Source organism: Triticum urartu, chromosome 2A (assembly GCF_056163025.1).
Source record: "Triticum urartu cultivar PI428250 chromosome 2A, HENAU_Tu73, whole genome shotgun sequence".
NCBI classification, from domain to species: domain Eukaryota; kingdom Viridiplantae; phylum Streptophyta; class Magnoliopsida; order Poales; family Poaceae; genus Triticum; species Triticum urartu.
This window is the reverse complement of record NC_141874.1, coordinates 503,025,321-503,043,911: the sequence shown is the minus strand read 5'-3', so window position 1 is coordinate 503,043,911 and position 18,591 is coordinate 503,025,321. Positions and strand designations below refer to the sequence as shown.

Sequence of the window (18,591 nt, the reverse complement as noted above, 5' to 3'; positions counted from 1 at the left end):
TAGCCAGCATCAGGAACGGCCCAAGAAAGGAGACAAACAATACTACCAACCACAGGGAGACCCTCAGAGGGAGAATTGAACTGCAAAAATGTCTTATATTTTGATATGAAGGAATACCATCGGATCCAAGATAGACGGTGCTCAGTCGTCAGCCACAGCGGAGAGGTAAGTGAGCTGCAAGTGAGCAGTGAAAATGTGCAATTCTTCAGAATCTTTAGACTTTAGGAGCTCATCAAGGTTGAGTCCATGTAAAAAAAGTTTGGGTCCTGACAGGCTGCCAACTCGGTCGGCCGGCCTGGGCCAGAGCATGGCCGACTTTTTTTTGGAGGGAAGCTGCAAAGGTTAAGGTCGAGTCGAATTACTATTTGAAGACGGTTTCGTTGTTACCCCCGATTTTCCTTGACCAAACGCAATGTCGTGTGCAGCAGTTATACATAATGTAGTGCCTATAGATTTTCTCAGAAGTCAAACATTACAAAGTTTGACCATATTTATAGAGAAAAATAGGTACATCTAGAATACCAAATGCATATCATTGGATACATCATGAGTTATATTTTCGGAATGTACATGTTTGCTATTGTAGATGTATATAGTTTTTTGTATAAACTTGATCAAATTTGGCAAAGTTTGATTTTTAGAAAAATCTATAGGCACTACATTGTGGAATGGAGGGAGTACATAAGCCAGAGCAAACCCTGCTCCAATTGCAAGGGTTATTGAAATCCAAAAGACGAGACGGAAGATGGCGGTGAAAGCTGAGACGCACGCGCGTCCGCTCGAGATGGAGGCCATCGAGAGCTGCATTGATCCAGGATTCTGGGATGCCGTCCACTGCCTCAAGCTCGACGTCCTCGGCATTGACGACTCCCCAGTCCCCATCACTGGTGAGCACCCTTTCCACGTTGATTGTCTCAGAATTTTTCGATAGCAGAGATTTAGGGCAGATGGAGGTTATGTATTTCATGCATCGAATTGAAGGTGGTCTTAGCTGTGGGTGCTCCTGGAGTTTTTTTAGATCCGTGCTCCTCCAGTTGGTGGTGCAATGTTTCTTCTTGAAATTGGCTCTGGCCCCGCTTTTTTATAGATAAAGCATCAAACCAAGGTGCATGGTTGAACGATATATACAAGGTAATGAGGAGCCTCTCGTACAAAGCAGATCCGGACATAACCGGACAACATAAACATACACGCCTATGTGGTCGAGAACTAACACAGGAAAACCTGAATACAGTGACACGATATGCCCCAGATAACTAAGCTCCATGACAATGCCCCCAGGAGGGAAAACAACGCTAAGAGTCACCATTGCCGAGTCCGAGACGGACAAGGGTCTTTACCCAGTAAACTAGCACGGAGAGGAGAACCACAACGACGTGCTCAAGAGGAGAGCGGCAACCGCGTGTGTCAGCACCAAAGCGCGGAGCTTTCGCTCAAAAGTTCGCCCGTGCCACAACGAGGCATCCAGGACCACCATGACGAACACAAGCCTCCAGATCTGGATCTCGGCATCGCTACTGCCAACGGCAGAGAACGAGCCTGAGCCGCCCGCCGCTATACCCCTTGCTGCTCACGCAACAAAGAAGCATGATGCCCGCCAAGAGCCAACCATGCAGATCACTACCCGAGGACGCCGCCCCCGGAATCCATCTCTCGAGACACCGTCAATTTCCCACTTCACAACACATCAACCACGGTAGGAAGTGTAGAGTCATTCCATCCACTCATAGCCTGACATGAACCAACGAGTTTGGGTTAGCACCTGCACTGTAGGAAGTGCCCGCGCCTGCGTCTCCAGCCAGTCCCCTTGGACTGGGGGCAACACACCGAGTGGCTGCTGACGGCTTCTGTCGAGCAAGCTCCGCCCTAGTTATTTGACCTTGGCCGTGGCAAGCCCGCACGCCACCAGACTGTGACCATCCGCGCAGATCTGCCCGACAACACAACAGCTTCAGGGGCGCCCGACTCGGATTGACACCACAACTGCATAACATGGAAGGAGAGCACAAGCGCGATGGCAAGACCAACATGAAATGGGCTGCCCCCTACACCATTACGCTGTCGAATGGCATCCACCAAGACATATTGGATCCGCGCTACCCGTCAAAGTCTGTTGACACCAGGGCACATCCGAACGCCATCCCGGATTATGCTGCCACCCAGCCACGACAGTCGTGCCGCCCCATTGCCGTCCAGGAGGCCCCGAGCCACCCTTCCAGATCCAGGAGGCCAGACTTCACTCGGTGGTGGCAGGAGGAGGAGGGGCGTGAGAGGAGGGTTGGGGTGGAGGCGGCGTGCTAGGGTTCCCCCGGTCGCTCGCGGGTGCAGTTGGGAAAGTGCCAGGAACCAATTACACGGTTGTCGGCTCAATGTTTCTTGAAAATAGTTTCTTATATTTTGTGTGCACTCCATAAGGTTTACTTCAAATGTTGCTTTGGATGGTACTCTTCGTGTGTAACTTGCTAGCAAATTTTGTTCCATCCCGTGCTAACATCATTTGTTTATCAAATTATTGTTTTAGCCATGATTGCTCTTTCTGCTTGTACACTTTGTTGTGAACACTCACAAGATTATTTTCTCTATGGGAAACAACTCTTGGGAATCCTGAAAAGAAGTGGAATTCTGATACGTCTCCAACGTATCTATAATTTTTGATTGCTCCATGCTATTATATTATCTATTTTGGATGTTAATGGGCTTATTTTTACACTTTTATATTATTTTTGGGACTAACCTATTAACTGGAGGCCCAGCCCAAATTGCTGTTTTTTTTGCCTATTTTAGTGTTTCGCCGAAAAGGAATATCAAATGGAGTCCAAACGGAATGAAACCTACGGGAGCGTTATTTTTGGAACAAACGTGATCGAGGAGACTTGGAGTGGACGTCAAGAAACAATCGAGGAGGCCATGAGGCAGGGGGCGCGCCCTCCACCCTTGTGGGCCCCTCGTTGCTCCACCGACCTACTTCTTCCTCCTATATATATCCATATACCCCGCAAACATCCAGGAGCACCATGAAACCATATTTCCACCGCCGCAACCTTCTGTACCCAAGAGATCCCATCTTGGGGCCTTTTCCAGAGCTCCGCCGGAGGGGGCATTGATCACGGGGGGCCTCTGCATCAACTCCATGGCCTCTCCGATGATGTGTGAGTAGTTTACTTCAGACCTTCAGGTCCATAGCTAGTAGCTAGATGGCTTCTTCTCTCTCTTTGGATCTCAATACAAAGTTCTCCTCGATTCTCTTGGAGATCTGTTCGATGTAATCTTCTTTTGCGGTGTGTTTGTCGAGATCCGATGAATTGTGGGTTTATGACCAAGTCTATCTATGAACAATATTTGAATCTTCTCTGAATTCTTTTATGTATGATTGGTTTATCTTTGCAAGTCTCTCCAAATTATCAGTTTGGTTTGGCCTACTAGATTGATCTTTCTTGCAATGGGAGAAGTGCTTAGCTTTGGGTTCAATCTTGCGGTGCTCGATCCCAGTGAAACAAAGGGAAATGACACGTATTGTATTGTTGCCATCGAGGATAAAAAGATGGGGTTTACATCATATTGCATGAGTTTATCCCTCTACATCATGTCATCTTGCTTAAGGCGTTACTCTGTTCTTATGAACTTAATACTCTAGATGCGTGCTGGATAGCGGTCGATGTGTGGAGTAATAGTAGAAGATGCAGAATTGTTTCGGCCTACTTGTCACGCACGTGATGCCTATATACATGATCATGCCCAGATATTCTCATAATTATTCGCTTTTCTATCAATTGCTCGACAATAATTTGTTCACCCACCGTAATACTTATGCTATCTTGAGAGAAGCCACTAGTGAAACCTATGGCCCCCGGGTCTATTCTCCATCATACAAGTTTCCCATATATTTTATTTGCAATCTTTACTTTCAATCTATATCATAAAAATACCAAAAATATTTATTTTATCATTATCATCTTTATCAGATCTCACTCTTGCAAGTGGCCGTGAAGGGATTGACAACCCCTTGATCGCGTTGGTTGTGAGGTTCTTATTTGTTTGTGTAGGTATGAGGTGACTCGCGCGTGGTCTCCTACTGGATTGATACCTTGGTTCTCAAAAACTGAGGGAAATACTTATGCTGCTTTACTGCATCACCCTTTCCTCTTCAAGGGAAAACCAACGCAGTGCTCAAGAGGTAGCAAGAAGGATTTCTGGCGCCGTTGCCGGGGAGATCTACGCCAAGTCAAGACATACCAAGTAGCCATCACAAACTCTTATCCCCCGCATTACATTATTTGCCATTTGCCTCTCGTTTTCCTCTCCCCCACTTCACCCTTGCCATTTTATTCTCCCTTCTTCTGTTCATCTTTTCATTTGCTTTGATGTCTTACTTGGCTCGTTTGCTCGTTTGGTTGGAATAGTTGTTTATTTATTGCTAAACAGAGAACCTAAGATATATGGATCCTCATCCGCTTGCTAATCTTTTTAAGAGATCCAATTATGATGAACCAATTGCTAGTGAGTTTTGTGCACTAGATTATCTTTATGAAGTTTTGCTTGAAATTCGTGAATCTGAAAATTGTGATGAAGTACATTATGTAGTGATTCACGATGGATCTTTGAATAGAAAGCTTGATTTGCAATGATGATAGTATAAATTCTATTAATGTCAATTGTGCTTATAATATGCAAAACCTAAGCTTGGGGATGCTAGTTTTGCTATGTCTACTACTTGTTGCAATGATCATGATTGGGGTGATTCTTCTTTTGATCTTGAAAATTTATTTAAGCTCCATGATGAATATGAGATTGATAATAGTGTTTGCAATATTATTGAAAGTGGGTTTGGAAGAGTGTCAACTTTAGATCCCACATATTTGGAGAATGTTCAATCTTATGAATTTTTTGATAAAAGTGGGTTTGGAGAGGTCATGACTTTAGTTAATGTTAATCCCACTATTTTGGAAGAGTGTCAACTTTGCATGCATGTGGATCGTGTTGAAAATATTTCATGTGATAGCTATTTTGTTGAATTTTCTTATGATCCCACATGCAATTATTATGAAAGAGGAAAATATGGTGGTATAAATTTTCATGTTACTAAATTACCTCTCGTTATGTTGAGATTGCTATTGTTTCTTTCCGCTTCCTTGCATAAGCTAGTTTTTGCTTGCCTTGATAATTTGTTTTCCTATAAGATGCCTATGCATAGGAATTATGTTAGACTTAGATGTGTTTGTCACATGTTTTATGATGCTCTCTTTGTGCTTCAATTCTTGTCTTTCATGTGAGCATCGTTGAAATCTTAGGCCTAGCTATAAGGCTTTAAAGAAAAGCGCTTGTTGGGAGACAACCCAATATTTTCCTTGCTGTTATTCAATAAATAATTTATCTAGCCTCTGTTTTGGTTGTGTTTTTGTGTTTAATTAGTGTTTGTGCCAAGTAGAACCGTTGGGAAGACTTGGGGAAAGTCTTTTTGATCTTGCTGTAAAAAACAGAAACTTTAGCGCTCACGAGAATTGCTGCCATTTTTTATTGTAGAGTGATATTTAGTTAATTCTTTTTGCAGATGATTACTAGATAAATTCCTCACGTCCAGAAATTTATTTTAGAATTTTTTGTATTCCAGAAGTTTGCGTTAGCTACAGATTACTACAGACTGTTCTATTTTTGACAGATTCTGTTTTTCATGTGTTGTTTGCTTATTTTGATGAATCTATGACTAGTAAAAGAGTTTATAAACCATAGAGAAGTTGGAATACAGTAGGTTTAACACCAATATAAATAAATAATGATTTCATTACATTATCTTGAAGTGGTGTTTTGTTTTCTTTCGCTAACGGAGCTCACGAGATTTTCTTGTAAAGTTTTGTGTTGTGAAGTTTTCAAGTTTTGGGTAAAGATTCGATGATTTATGGAACAAGGAGTGGCAAGAGCCTAAGATTGGGTATGCCCAAGGCACCCCAAGGTAAATACAAAGACACCAAAAAGCCTAAGCTTGGGGATGCCCCGGAAGGCATTCCCTCTTTTGTCTTCGTTCATCGGTAACTTTACTTGGAGCTATATTTTTATTCGCCACATGATATGTGTTTTGCTTGGAGCGTCTTGTATGATTTGAGTCTTTGCTTTTTAGTTTACCACAATCATCCTTGCTGCACACACCTTTTGAGAGAGACACACATGAATTAGAATTTATTAGAATACTCTATGTGCTTCACTTATATATTTTGAGCTATATAGTTTTTGCTCTAGTGCTTCACTTATATCTTTTGGAGCACGGTGGTGGTTTTATTTTATAGAAATAATTGATCTCTCATGCTTCACTTATACTATTTTGAGAGTCCTTTAGAACAACATGGCAATTTTCTTTTAGGCATAATAAAAACTTTCATATAAGTGCATTGAATACTAAGAGAAGTTTGATACTTGATGATTGTTTTGAGATATGGAGATGGTGATATTAGAGTCATGCTAGTTGAGTAGTTGTGAGTTTGAGAAATACTTGTGTTGAAGTTTGTGATTCCCATAGCATGCACGTATGGTGAACCGTTATGTGATGAAGTCGGAGCATGATTTATTTATTGATTGCCTTCCTTATGAGTGGCGGCCGGGGACGAGTGATGGTCTTTTCCTACCAATCTATCCCCCTAGGAGCATGCGCGTAGTACTTTTTTTCGATAACTAATAGATTTTTGCAATAAGTATGTTTGTTCTTTATGACTAATGTTGAGTCCATGGATTATATGCACCCTCACCCTTCCACCATTGCTAGCCTCTCTAGTACCGCACAACTTTTGCCGGTACCATAAACACACCATATACCTTACTCAAAACAGCCACCATACCTACCTATTATGGCATTTCCATAGCCATTCCGAGATATATTGCCATGCAACTTTCCACCGTTCCGTTTGCTATGACACACTTCATCATTCTCATATTTCTTTGCATGATCATGTAGTTGACATCGTATTTGTGGCAAAGCCACCGTTCATAATTTTTTCATACATGTCACTCTTGATTCATTGCATATCCCGGTACACTGCTGGAGGCATTCACATAGAGTCATATTTTGTTCTAAGTATTGAGTTGTAATTCTTGAGTTGTAAGTAAAAAAGAAGTGTGATGATCATCATTATTAGAACATTGTCCCAGTGAGGAAAGGATGATGGAGACTATGATTCCCCCACAAGTCGGGATGGGACTCCGGACGAAGAAAAGGGAAAGAGGCCAAAAGAAGAAGGCCCAAATAAAAAAATGTGAGAGAAAGAGAGAGAAGGGACAATGTTACTATCCTTTTTCCACACTTGTGCTTCAAAGTAGCACCATGATCTTCATGATAGAGAGTCTCCTATGTTGTCACTTTCATAAACTAGTGGGAATTTTACATTATAGAACTTGGCTTGTATATTCCAATGATGGGATTCCTCAAATTGCCCTAGGTCTTCGTGCGCAAGAAATTTGGATGCACACCCACTTAGTTTCTTTTGTTGAGCTTTCATACACTTATAGCTCTAGTGCATCCATTGCACGGCAATCCCTACTCACTCACATTGATATCTATTGATGGGCATCTCCATATCCCGTTGATGCGCCTAGTTGATGCGAGACTATCTTCTCCTTTTTTTCTTCTTGACAACCACCATTCTATTCCACCATAGTGCTATATCCATGGCTCATGCTCATATATTGCGTGAAGATTGAAAAAGTTTGAGATCAAAAGTATGAAACAATTGCTTGGCTTGTCATCGGGGTTGTGCATGATTTAATATTTTGTGTGATGAAGATAGAGCATAGCCAGACTATATGATTTTGTAGGGATAACTTTCTTTGGCCATGTTATTTTGAGAAGACATGATTGCTTAGTTAGTATGCTTGAAGTATTATTATTTCTATGTCAATATTAAACTTTTATATTGAATCTTTCGGATCTGAACCTTCATGCCACAGTAAAGAAAAATTACATTGAGAAATATGTTAGGAAGCATTCCACATCAAAAATTCTATTTTTATCATTTACCTACTCGAGGACGAGCTGGAATTAAGCTTGGGGGTGCTTGATACGTCTCCAACATATCTATAATTTTTGATTGCTCCATGCCATTATATTATCTATTTTGGATGTTAATGGGCTTATTTTTACACTTTTATATTATTTTGGGACTAATCTATTAACCGGAGGCCCAGCCCAAATTGCTATTTTTTTGGCCTATTTTAGTGTTTCGCCAAAAAGGAATATCAAACAGAGTCCAAATGGAATGAAACCTTCGAGAGCGTTATTTTTGGAACAAACGTGATCCAGGAGACTTGGAGTGGGCGTCAAGAAACAATTGAGGAGGCCACGAGGTAGGGGGGCGCGCCCACCCCCCTGGGTGCGCCCTCCACCCTCGTGGGCCCCTCGTTGCTCCACCGACCTACTTCTTCCTCCTATATATATCCATATACCCCGCAAACATCCAGGAGCACCACGAAACCCTATTTCCACCGCCGCAACCTTATGTACCCAAGAGATCCCATCTTGGGGCCTTTCCCAGAGCTCCGCCGGAGGGGGCATTGATCACGGAGGGCCTCTACATCAACTCCATGGCCTCTCCGATGATGTGTGAGTAGTTTACTTCAGACCTTTGGGTCCATAGCTAGTAGCTAGATGGCTTCTTCTCTCTCTTTGGATCTCAATACAAAGTTCTCCTCAATTCTCTTGGAGATCTATTCGATGTAATCTTCTTTTGCGCTGTGTTTGTCGAGATCCGATGAATTGTGGGTTTATGATCAAGTCTATCTATGAACAATATTTGAATCTTCTCTGAATTCTTTTATGTATGAGTGGTTTATCTTTGCAAGTCTCTTCGAATTATCAGTTTGGTTTGGTCTACTAGATTGATCTTTCTTGCAATGGGAGAAGTTCTTAGCTTTGGGTTCAATCTTGCGGTGCTAGATCCCAGTGACAAAGGGAAATGACACGTATTGTATTGTTGCCATCGAGGATAAAAACATGGGGTTTACATCATATTGCATGAGTTTATCCCTCTACATCATGTCATCTTGTTTAAGGCGTTACTCTATTTTTATGAACTTAATACTCTAGATGCATGCTGGATAGCGGTCGATGTGTGGAGTAATAGTAGTAGATGCAGAATCGTTTCGGTCTACTTGTCACGGACGTGATGCCTATATACATGATCATGCCTAGATATTCTCATAATTATTCACTTTTCTATCAATTGCTCGACAGTAATTTGTTCACCCACCGTAACACTTATGCTATCTTGAGAGAAGCCACTAGTGAAACCTGTGGCCCCCAGGTCTATTCTCCATCATACAAGTTTCCCATCTATTTTATTTTGCAATCTTTACTTTCAATCTATATCATAAAAATACCAAAAATATTTATCTTATCATTATCATCTCTATCAGATCTCACTCTTGCAAGTGGCCGTGAAGGGATTGACAACCCCTTTATCGCGTTGGTTGCGAGGTTCTTATTTGCTTGTGTTGGTACGAGGTGACTCGAGCGTGGTCTCGTACTGGATTGATACCTTGGTTCTAAAAAACTGAGGGAAATACTTACGCTGCTTTACTGCATCACCCTTTCCTCTTCAAGGGAAAACCAACACAGTGCTCAAGAGGTAGCAAGTTCCCCTGCCCCAACCATGAAGTACTTGCATTTTGTGGTTTTTTATTCTTCTAGTTTGACTATCTGGGTGTGTTTTGGCTCGTTCTAGTATTTTTGAATATACTAACATTATTTTTTTTATTTTTGTGCTAGGCTGTTATACTTTGTGCGCACATTCGTAAATTCTGGGTCTCGTCAGGCTATCCTCAAAATCATTAGAAGCATCACCTCCATTTCAGTCTAGGAACAATTGTATAGTTACGGGGACCCTCATAAACACTAATAACATGTTGGGCTTCAAAAATCTAGATGTGGACCTTCTACTCAAAGAAGAAGGGAAAAAGGTACATTGTTTAATAGGAGATATTTAATCTTAATTCTTTCCAGTTTTTGTCAATTTTCACAATTTTATGTTGTATATATTGTGGATGTAGATATTTTATGATATTTTATCTAGTAAAATTGAAGAGGATCCTACTCTTCTATTGAGGTTTCTTGTGATATCATTTGTGGATCTGAAAAATTGGAAGGTCTATTATGATGTTGCATTCCCCTCGTTGGTTTTGAACTCTAAAATGACTTTTCTCACACTGCATAGCGCCTCAGAGGTGCTAAGCCAAGAGGAGGTAATGCACCTAATATCACATATATTATTTTATCTTTTTATGATAGGTAATGAGTGCCATGTATTTACTTCTTTAGGAAACATTGTTGTCTAAATCAATGAAAGTGTGGCGTGATTCAAATGAAACCACAAGTTTGTTAAGTCATTTAAAATTAATATTTCACAACTTATCATTACTTGTATATATTTATCTAATTTGCTATATTTATTGACAATTATTTTAGGTTTTCCGTTTTTTGGGTCCATATATACTCAGATTCTTCTATCGTTATAAGACAACTTAAGTGCTGGAAAGGTTATTCGGGCGATCACCAAAAGGTATGTTTGTGTCATCCATTTCATCACAACTTTTTGTGATCTCATATTAAACTTTATACTTATTATTCATGTATTGTTTCTATAAATGTAAAATGAAAAATATTGATGGTTGGTCTTGCATCAAAGTGTTTGAGGGTCCATGCATTTTTGGAGATTATATTATCATGAGGCATATTTAGCTCTTTATTTGGTTTACATAAAATTATTAGTACAATTAGTAGCTATCTATCTCTACACTGGCTCCTTTTTGGACATTTCTAAGATATCATATTTGTAGCTTCTTTTCTTCTCTTTGCTTGCTTTGGTGAACACCAATTGAAGAGAAGCTTGTCCAACATCGTCTATGATGGTTTGGGAATATTCAATGCAAGCCTCTAGAAGCTCCAGTGCATAGCACACGACTAAAGCGTGCGGAGAATGTCAAGAGAGGTCGGGGTAGACCGAATTTGACATGGGAGGAGTCCATTAAGAGAGACCTGGAGGATTGGAGTATCACCAAAGAACTAGCTATGAACAGGGGTGCGTGGAAGCTTGCTATCCATGTGCCAAATCCATGAGTTGGTCGCGAGATATTATGGGTTTCACGTCTACCCTACCCCAACTTGTTTGAGCCATGAGTTGTTGCTTGCTTTGGTGAGAGTGAGGCCACCTTGTTTATAGTTCTACAATGTAGATACTGCCATGTGGCAATAATTTTCCAAATCCTACGGTAGATATTATCTCTACTCTAGATTCTCCACAATTATCTAAGTGCTAGATATTTCTTATGCCTGAATATTTAAGATCCAATACCTAAAATATCTACATCTAGGTTTTTTCTAACTATAGACTTCTCCTCCAAAAGATCTACACCATAATATCTTTGATTTCTCTAGTGTTTTTTTTCTGAAATCCTCCTCATGTATAATATGCAAAAAATATTATATCTTGTTGCAACTTTCTTAATATTTCTGGAACCTTCCAAGTATGCATTGCTTACACTTTTATTTGGTAAAGCATCTCCTGTTTGGATTTTATGATCATGGTCATCAAGATTACCCTGGCTGGGCTCTTAGAAACTACATTGCATTCCTGAGCCTGCGGTGGAAAATCGAGAAAGTTCAGTTCTTGTGCTATAGAGAAAGACATGGGGAACCTGATCTAGAGAAGTCCCTTATTGGTGAAGCATCATTTGCAGGACCTCATGGTATTATGATCGATCTGAATAAGATCTTTACAATCTCATTAGCAATTGTTTTTAACATTAGTTGTGATTACAGGTTGGGATGGCTCTGATTATGTGCCTGGAATTATTGGATGGGAGGGAGAAAAGGCTGGGGATCGAAAGAAAGAAAAGATAATGAAACCCATCGATCTTGACTCACCGAATCCAACAAGGTAGTGAAGATTATTTACCTTCCTTTGCACATCATCATCAACAAATGAAATCTATTTGATTGTTTATCATATACACAACTAGGATGAAGAAAAGCAGGTGATGCACTTGAAGCTTATGGGATGGCGACATCCCTCTCTTGTTTTAAACAAGTTGCGTAGCGCTTGATGCCTTGTGTTGGGTGCTGGAGCTCTTGGCTGTGAAGTTTCCCGCTTACTCATGATTTGTACTTTGTGCTACCACTAGATATATGCTCCCTTGTAACGAACTGTAATACTATCCCTTCCAACAAACTTTAACAGTATATGCCCTTACACATCTTTCCTACCTTTTTATTTTTGGTGGAACCAAATCTTTAGACCTGCGGTGTACGGAAACTAACAGTGGTTGATGGTGGTTGTGTTGCCATTCCTGATGTAGTCAAACAATCACTCTACATAGGTAATGATTGTGGTGTCCCAAGAGCCACTGCGATAGTTCCACATCTAAAAGAGAGATGTCCTGCAGTTGTAAGTCGTTGCTACCTTCATCTTGAATATTACATTTCCTACAGATCTGTTTGTTGCTAACAATTTCTACCTTTTAGGAGGTTGAAGGCATCCAGATGGAAATACCAGTGCCTAGGAACCCGGTTTCTCCAACCAAAATGTCAAGTGTTCTTGATAATTGCAAGCGTTTTCAAGCATTAGTAGCTTCCAGTGATGTGGTTTTCTTGTTGACTGACACATGGGAGAGTAGATGGTTTCCAACTCTACTTTGCGCAAACGAAAATGAGGTTAATCTCAGACACCTTATTCATGCGTGGGGTTGCAATACTTATCAGCTCATATTGACCAAGTAATCTTAATACTTAATGGCTTTAGAGGATAATTAATATATTCTAGTCATGTGGTTCAGTTAAATAAGTAATACATCCCCCATCTTTCTACATCATATAGTGGCTCTTGGGAACTAAAGGTCTTCTGTCTCCACTACAGATCGCTATCACTTCAGCATCAGGATATGACAGTTACCTTGTCATGCGGCATGGTGCTGGTCCAGGACATAATTTATCTACCGAAGATGCTCTTGGTCACCAAAGATTAGGCAGTTGTTTCTACAACAACTCGAGTTCTTTTGTCAATGTATACTAGATAAAGACTTATATTTGTGGAATTTTTCTCCTTTTGTTTCTGTTTTATACTTACAATTTTCACACCCGTTCCTTAATATTAATTTCATATTTGCTTGTTTGTATTGTTTTGCAGTTAGTCCTTAATGAAATAGTAGCCATGCCTGGGTTGACCTCGATTGCATCTGGCAAAGCAGTGGAGCTCTTTGCGAGGATATTACATCATGAAGAGGGGGTAAGCTACTTAATTCCTGAAAGATAAGTCCATAAATGTAATTTTTGTATGTATGTCAGTGATAACGATGAAGAGTAGTTGATTACAAAGTTCAAAAAGGCGTCGGGTGTTGAATATGCGTTTTGGGACCTACTTCTTTGTAGCTCATTTATGTGTGCCTTAGGTGTCCCGTACAGTACTGCACGGACACCGTCCGGACAGGTGAACATGACAGAGCTGGGGGGAAGTAGGTTTCCAGCTAGCCAAATATAGGAATATCAGTAATAAAGCCTTCCAAGTTGTCTATGTTGCAGATTATAGTCATGTGCCCATGTATATACTAAAATGTACCCCTTTCAGTCCTAAACAAGTTGAGGTAGGCTAGTTCCTTGGTTCCTCATATCTCTCTTTACGGGCTCCTCCCATGTCAAGTTTGCTCTATCCCGATCTCACTTGACATTATCAGCATGATTTAACTGTCCCACTATGCACTGGAGCTTCTGGAGGCCTGCATTGTATATGCCAAACCATCTCAGACGATGTTGGACAAGCTTCTTTTCAATTGGTGCTACCCCAACTCTATCATGAATATCAGCATTCCAGACCTGATCTTTTCTTATGTGGCCACATATCCATCTCAACATTTGCATCTCTGCTACACCTAACTGTTGGACATGTCGCCTTTTAGTTGGCAACATTCAGTGCCACACAACATTCTAGGTCAATCGGTGTCCTATAAAACCCGCCTTTTAGCTTTTGTGGCATTCTCTTGTCATAGAGGACGCCAGAAGCTTGGCACCACTTCATCCATCCTCCCTTCCTGGTTGCGCTTGCCTTCTCACAGCTCACCCCGAACCTCTCCTCCCCGGTGGCGCTGCAGTAGCAAGATGGTGAGACGCACCGGCCAGCGCGTGAGGCTCTACGTCCGCGGCACCATCCTCGAATACAAGAGGCCCAAGTCGAACCAGTACGAGATGACGTCGCTGGTGCAGATCGAGGGGGTGAACACCAGGGAGGATGTGGCCTGGTACGGCGGCAAGAGGATGGCCTACGTCTACAAGGCCAAGACCAAGAGCAACAACATCCATCTAGCTTTGACTCGATGGTTCACATGCATCGATATCACCATCCTTATGCAACATCGACCCGACATATAGAAAGGTGTACTTCTGAGGTACCACGTGCCCATCAAGGCTAACCCTCTCTCATGCCTAGTAGTATTTAAACCGCACCTCATGTACTCGGTTTTTAGTTCTACTAAGCCTAAAAAATTTCGATTCCAAAGTTTGTCTCTACAGCTCTAACTTTCTATTAAACCCCGTCCGACTATCGCCGACTTGCACCACATTATCTGAAAAGAGCATACACCATGGGATATCTTCTTGTATATCCCTTGTGACCTCATCCATCACCAAAGCAAAAAGATAATGGCTCAAAGCTGACCCTTTGTGCTGTCCTATTTCAATCGGAAAGTCATCAGTGTCGCCGTCACTTGTTCGAACACTTGTCACAGTATTATCGTACATATCCTTGATGAGTGTAATTGTTGGGGAACGTAGTAATTTCAAAAAATTTCCTACGCACACGCTAGATCATGGTGATGCATAGCAACGAGAGGGGAGAGTATGTCCACGTACCCTCGTAGACCGAAAGCGGCAGCGTTAGCACAACGCGGTTGATGTAGTCATACGTCTTCACGATACGACCGATCAAGCACCAAACTCACGACACCTCCGTGTTCTGCACACGTTCAACTCGATGACGTCCCTCAAACTCCGATCTAGCCGAGCTTTGAGGGAGAGTTCCATCAGCACGACAGCGTGGTGATGACGATGATGTTCTACCGACATAGGGCTTCGCCTAAGCACTGCTACGATATGACCGAGGTGGATTATGGTGGAGGGGGGCACCGCACACGGCTAAGAGATCCAAGGGATCAATTGTTGTGTCTCTAGGGGGTGCCTCCCTCCCCGTATATAAAGGAGTAGAGGAGGGGGAGGGGGCCGGCCACCCTTGGTGCGCCCCATGAGGAGTCCTACTCCCACTTGGAGTAGGACTCCCCCCTTTCCATGTTGGAGTAGGAGGGGAGAGGGAAGGAGAAAGAGCGAGAAAGGAAAGGGGGGGGGGGCGCCGCCCCCCTTCCTAGTCCAATTCGGACTCGGGAGGGGAGGGGCGCGCGGCTGCCCCTTGGCCGCCTCTCATCTTCCACCAATTGGGCCCATGAGGTCCATTAACCTCCGGGGGGGGGGGGGGTTCCGGTAACCCCCGGTACTCCGGTATATATCCGATAACCCCCAGAACCATTCCGGTGTCCGAATATAGTCGTCCAATATATCAATCTTCATGTCTCAACCATTTAGAGATTCCTCATCATGTCTGTGATCACGTCCGGGACTCAGAACTACCTTTGGTACATCAAAACACATAAACTCATAATATAACCGTCATCGAACTTTAAGCGTGCGGACCCTACGGGTTCGAGAACTATGTAGACATGACCGAGACACGTCTCCGGTAAATAACCAATAGCGGAACCTGGATGCTCATATTGGCTCCTACATATTCTACGAAGATCTTTATCGGTCAAACCGCATAACAACATATGTTGTTCCCTTTGTCGTCGGTACGTTACTTGCCCGAGATTCGATCGTCGGTATCTCAATACCTAGTTCAATCTTGTTACCGACAAGTCTCTTTACTCGTTCCGTAATACATCATCCCACAACTAACTCATTAGTTGCAATGCTTGCAAGGCTTAAGTGATGTGTATTACCGAGTGGGCCCAGAGATACCTCTCCGACAATCGGAGTGACAAATCCTAATCTTGAAATACGCCAACCCAACAAGTACCTTCGGAGACACCTGTAGAGCACCTTTATAATCACCCAGTTACGTTGTGACGTTTGGTAGCACACAAAGTTTTCCTCCGGTAAACGGGAGTTGCATAATCTCATAGTCATAGGAACATGTATAAGTCATGAAGAAAGGAGTAGCAACATACTAAACGATCAAGTGCTAAGCTAACGGAATGGGTCAAGTCAATCACATCATTCTCCTAATGATGTTATCCCGTTAATCAAATGACAACTCTTTGTCTATGGTTAGGAAACATAACCATCTTTGATTCAACGAGCTAGTCAAGTAGAGGCATACTAGTGAAACTCTGTTTTGTCTATGTATTCACACATGTATCATGTTTCCGGTTAATACAATTCTAGCATGAATAATAAACATTTATCATGATATAAGGAAACAAATAATAACTTTATTATTGCCTCTAGGGCATATTTCCTTCAGTGTCCCACTTGCACTAGAGTCAATAATCTGGATTACACAGTAATGATTCTAACACCCATGGAGCCTTGGTGCTGATCATGTTTTGCCCATGGAAGAGGCTTAGTCAACGGGTCTGCAACATTCAGATCCGTATGTATCTTGCAAATCTCTATGTCTCCCACATGGACTTGATCCCGGATGGAGTTGAAGCGTCTCTTGATGTGCTTGGTTCTCTTGTGAAATCTGGATTCCTTTGCTAAAGCAATTGCACCAGTATTGTTACAAAAGATTTTCATTAGACCCGATGCACTAGGTATGACACCTAGATCGGATATGAACTCCTTCATCCAGACTCCTTCATTTGCTGCTTCCGAAGCAGCTATGTACTCCGCTTCACATGTAGATCCCGCTATGACGCTTTGTTTAGAACTGCACCAACTGACAGCTCCACCGTTTAATAAAAACACGTATCCGGTTTGCGATTTAGAATCGTCCGGATCAGTGTCAAATCTTGCATCGACGTAACCATTTACGACGAGCTCTTTGTCACCTCCATAAACTAGAAACATATCCTTCGTCCTTTTCAGGTATTTCAGGACGTTCTTGACCTCTGTCCAGTGATCCACTCCTGGATTACTTTGGTACCTCCCTGCTAAACTAATAGCAAGGCACACATCAGGTCTGGTACACAGCATTGCATACATGATAGAGCCTATGGCTGAAGCATAGGGAACATCTTTCATTCTCTCTATCTTCTGTAGTGGTCGTGCATTGAGTCTTACTCAACTTCACACCTTGTAACACAGGCAAGAACCCTTTCTTTGCTTGATCCATTTTGAACTTCTTCAAAACTTTGTCAAGGTATGTGCTTTGTGAAAGTCCAATTAAGCGTCTCGATCTATCTCTATAGATCTTGATGCCCAATATATAAGCAGCTTCATCAAGGTCTTTCGTTGAAAAACTCTTATTCAAATATCTTTTTATGATATCTAGAAATTCTATATCATTTCCAATCAACAATATGTCATCCACATATAATATCATAAATGCTACAGAGCTCCCACTCACTTTCTTGTAAATGCAGGCTTCTCCAAAAGTCTGTATAAAACCATATGCTTTGATCACACTATCAAAACGTTATTCCAACTCCGAGAGGCTTTCACCAGTCCATAAATGGATCGTTGGAGCTTGCACACTTTGTTAGCTCCCTTTGGATCGACAAAACCTTCTAGTTGCATCATATACAACTCTTCTTCCAAAAATCCATTCAGGAATGCAGTTTTGACATCCATTTGCCAAATTTCGTAATCATAAAATGCAGCAATTGCTAATATGATTCAGACAGACTTAAGCATCGCAACGGGTGAGAAAGTCTCATTGTAGTCAATCCCTTGAACTTGTCGAAAACCTTTTGCAACAAGTCGAGCTTTATAGACAATAACATTACCGTCAGCATCGGTCTTCTTGAAGATCCATTTATTTTCAATGGATTGCCGATCAACGGGCAAGTCAACCAAAGTCCACACTTTGTTCTCATCCATAGATCACATCTCAGATTTCATGGCCTCAAGCCATTTTGCGAAATCTGGGCTCACCATTGCTTCTTCATAGTTCGTAGGTTCGTCATGGTCTAGTAACATAACCTCCAGAACAGGATAACCGTACCACTCTGGTGTGGATCTCACTCTGGTTGACCTACGAGGTTCAGTAACAACTTGATCTGAAGTTTCATGATCATCATCATTAACTTCCTCACTAATTGGTGTAGGTGTCACAGGAACCAGTTTTTGAGATTAACTACTTTCCAATAAGGGAGCAGGTACAGTTACCTCATCAAGTTCTACTTTCCTCCCACTCACTTCTTTCGAGAGAAACTCCTTCTCTAGAAAGGATCCAAATTTAGCAAACAAACGTTTTGCCTTCAGATCTGTGATAGAAGGTGTACCCAACAGTTTCCTTTGGGTATCCTATGAAGACACATTTCTCCGATTTGGGTTCGAGCTTATTAGGTTGAAGTTTTTTCACATAAGCATCGCAGCCCCAAACTTTAAGAAACGACAACTTTGGTTTCTTGCCAAAC

General features: G+C 41.8%; 1 pseudogene; it reads left to right on the top strand.

Moving 5' to 3' along the window:
- The first annotated feature begins 712 nt into the window (after positions 1 to 712).
- Positions 713 to 18,591, top strand: part of LOC125537137 (ubiquitin-like modifier-activating enzyme atg7) — a 110,719-nt pseudogene continuing 92,840 nt past the window's right edge.